Source organism: Gekko japonicus, unplaced genomic scaffold, assembly GCF_001447785.1.
Source record: "Gekko japonicus isolate JY-2015 unplaced genomic scaffold, Gekko_japonicus_V1.1 scaffold3816, whole genome shotgun sequence".
In the NCBI taxonomy this organism is placed as follows: Eukaryota; Metazoa; Chordata; class Lepidosauria; order Squamata; family Gekkonidae; genus Gekko; species Gekko japonicus.
In genome coordinates this window covers 91,805-95,299 of record NW_015172666.1, presented here as the reverse complement: position 1 = coordinate 95,299, position 3,495 = coordinate 91,805, and the positions used below count along the sequence as shown (strand labels likewise).

At 47.2% G+C, this 3,495-nt stretch overlaps 1 long non-coding RNA gene across 1 annotated transcript; it reads right to left on the bottom strand.

Moving 5' to 3' along the window:
• Nucleotides 1-614: 614 nt before the first annotated feature.
• On the bottom strand, nucleotides 615-3,228 carry LOC107119277. Its single transcript, XR_001482791.1, has 3 exons — nucleotides 3,169-3,228; nucleotides 2,540-2,563; nucleotides 615-667 (listed from the first exon to the last, which is right to left on the bottom strand). It is a non-coding gene; the product is annotated as an uncharacterized LOC107119277 (long non-coding RNA).
• Between the last annotated feature and the right edge of the window lie 267 nt (nucleotides 3,229-3,495).

Genomic DNA, 3,495 nt, shown 5'->3' with positions numbered 1-3,495 from the left:
GATACTCAGGCATGTATCAAATGGGGGCGGGGGGAGAGAATCTAAAAGATACTTCCTTTTTCCTGGGTGTTGTGGAATAGGACAAGAAAGCTGTACCAAGCATCAGGCCCCAACTAGTAAGTGGGCTGCTACATTTTACACCAGTTGAAATTTATGGTTGGTCTTCAAGGACAAGTCTTAGGAAAAGCTGTCTGGCTGGTAACTTGAGAGATGAGTCATGGAGATGAACTATGCTGTTGAAGACTAGTGGCATGATAAGGTGTAAAATACCCACTAGGCTCCCAGAAACGGCTCTCCTGCATTAGGCAGAGGGCTTTCAAATGCTACAACTATGGCCTATGACAAGCTGCCCAATCAAGTCAAAGGATGGTGAATCAAGGAGATTGTGCCGATTTCTCATGTGTAGGTCCATAGTTGCCAACCTCCAGGTGGGGCCTGGAGAGCTCTTAGAATTACAACTGATCTCCAGAGTACATGGATCAGTCCGCTGGAGAAAATGGCTGCTTTGGAGGGTGGAGTCTATGGCAGTATATCCTGCTCGGATCCTTCTCCAAGCTTTGCCCCCAAATCTCTAGGAATTCCCCATCCCAGAGTTGGCAACCCTACTTACGCCATTGTTGTTGAAGCTGTTGTCCCCAGCAGTGTTGTCATCGAAGCTGCCACCATTCTAGGGGGGGGGAAACACAAAGGGGGTGTTGGTGTTTGGGAGTTCCCCATTGCCCTGAGGGGCAGGAAGATTCCAGGATAGCCTCTCTCAAGTATCTGGTATAAGAAAACCCTAAAATCCTGATTCTCATAATCCTGGGACTGAATATGGAAATCAAAGCAGATGTTGGCCTTGGTACCGATTTGCAGTCCAATTCTATACAGAAGGAATCAAGCTGCATTCTAAACGCCTTGATTGCGGCTCTGCGGAGACTCTATGATCTGACCAACAGAGGGCACTAAAACACTCCTGTAAGATTAGAGTGGTCTACAGTACAGTGAAGCCCTGGCTTTCAATAGCAGCTTCCGAAGGCTTATTCAGCACTCAGCTGCTGCCCCCACTATGATGGAAACACAGCCACCATCAGAAAAATGGACAGTGAAATCCTACTGAAAGTTACTTCAGTCTGAGCCCACAGATTTTAAGGACTTTAAAGGTAAAGGTTCCCTTGCTCGAAAGCCAGTCAAATCCGACTCTAGGGTTGCGGTGCTCATCTCCGTTTCAAAGCCGAAGAGCCAGCGCTGTCCGAAGACGTTTCCGTGGTCATGTGGCCGGCATGACTAAACACCGAGGCGCACGGAACGCTGTTCCCTTCCCACCGAAGTGGTACCTATTTATCTACTTGCAATTTCTTGCTTTCGAACTGCTAGGTTGGCAGGAGCTGGAACTAGAGATGAGAGCTCACTCCGTCGTGCGGCACACTCGGGTCTCGAACTGCTGAACTACCGACCTTCCACAGCCTGCAGTTCAGCGTCTTAACCACTTGAGCCACCGCAGCTCCATTTTAAGAACTTTAGACTGGATTAATTCTGCACAGGATTGCAGTACAAGTGTCTCTGTTGGAAACATAAAGGCTACTTCCTAAATATACTCTGGATGCCCGATATAGGACTGAGTCAAGAAAGTAGTAGTCTCCACCCTGCTTCTGCCGTCATAGGGTGGAAAATCTGCATCTACTAAAGTTCTCCATTAAGAGCCCATAAGTCCAGATGCTTATTAAACCTGGAAGGCTAACACTGGGCATGGGTTGCTTCCAACTGTAGCAACAGGATCTCTTGGCAAAGCCAGTCCAGTAAGGGTGGCCATATCCGTGTCTGTTGTTCACCAAAGCATCTTCTGTCAATCCAGTGGTCCCCAGGAGATCTTTCCCAACTCAGCTCTCACCTCAAGCTCCCAGATGGGTACCCAGCCAGCCAGCTGAGCACCCAGCAACCCTTTTTCTAAATGGTGATAATTTTTTGACACTATCAGACCATTCCAACCATGAAGGGATGCTGAAGTCAGTTTCTTGTCAAGTGCTGGGAGGCTCATACTCAGAACCAGGAACCTCAGCCACTAGCTTGGGACTCTCTCTGTGCTGCCAACATGCAGACCGAGTGGCTGACACAATCTGTTTTGCTCCACAGCGCCATCCTCAAGATGGCCAGCAAGGGAACTGCAAACTGACTACAAGAACCAATGAGAGCTACGAAGGTCAGCTGATCAGAAGGGCCAATGAGATCTACTCTTGAGGTATAAAGCTGTTGCCTCCAGGCAGTTGTGTTACTGAGACGATTGTGTTGGGTCTCAGTAATGAATCTCATATATGGCCTGGCCTGGACTTGCCCTGTGACCAGTTGCCTGAACCTGATACTTGAGTTACTTGATCTAAAAAAGTATTTCTCTCTACCCTGATCACCTCAAAATCTGGGTCCTAGCAGTTCCTCTCAACTAATAGGTCTGGCTTGTACATTCTCTTTAGGATTTTGAGAGTTCTTAGAATCCCAGTAGTGATACAGGTTATTCGAGAACAGTGCCAGTCTAGAAATGTCATGTGCGCTGGCTGATACTTACTCCTTCAGCACCATAGGCATTGTTCTGTTAAAAAAGAAAAGTAGACAAAGTGGAATTTAGGAACACCATCAAACACTCAAAGTTGTATCAACAGAACCCACACCTTCCTAGATAATTTAAATCTTCCAGAACAATAAAATTTCCATTACACTAAGATGGGATGGCATGCTAATAGCCCCAAAGGAGGCCTAGCACAAAAGGAGATTTTAAAGGGTAAATATTTTTATCCTTTTTATTTTTTATTTTTTTTTAAATAAAGCATCCAGAAGGCCTCAAAAAAAAGGGACAACCATAGCTGAAAGTTTTGCTCTTGTTGCAGAGATCCCCCCTCTGCTAAGGAATGAGTGATACTAGTAATCTGAATTAGGGTTGCCAACCTCCAGGTGGGGCCTGGAGATCTCCTGCATTTGCAACTGATTTCCAGACTACAGAGATAAGTTCTCCTGGAGGAAATGGCTGCTTTGGAGGGTGGACTCTATGGCATTGTACCCTGTTGAGGTTCCTTCCTCCCCTCCCCAAACCCCACTTTTCCCAGGCTCCACTCCGAAAACTCCAGAAACTTCCCAACCTGGAACTGGCAACCCAAAGTAAACTCCCTCCAAAAATACAGCAGGATTCTGTGTACTTACGCCATTGTTGTTGAAGCTCTGGGATCCCACGTCATTGCCATCAAAACTGCCACCGTTCTGCTAAAGAACGAAAAGAGAAGACCTTCTTAGGGGGGTGACTTGACATGATTCTAGGAGGCTGGGACTCTCACCAGCAGGGCTATTTTTGGGCGGGAACTCACAGGAACGGAGTTCCGGCTGGCTCCCAAGTTGGCCACACCCAGCAGGAACTCATTAGCATAATAGGCCACACCCAACAGCAGAAACTCATTAGGATTGGCTACATTAGGGGTGGGTGGCCTAACATGCAAAGGCGTTCCTGCAACAAAAAAAGCCCTGGGTTTTGAC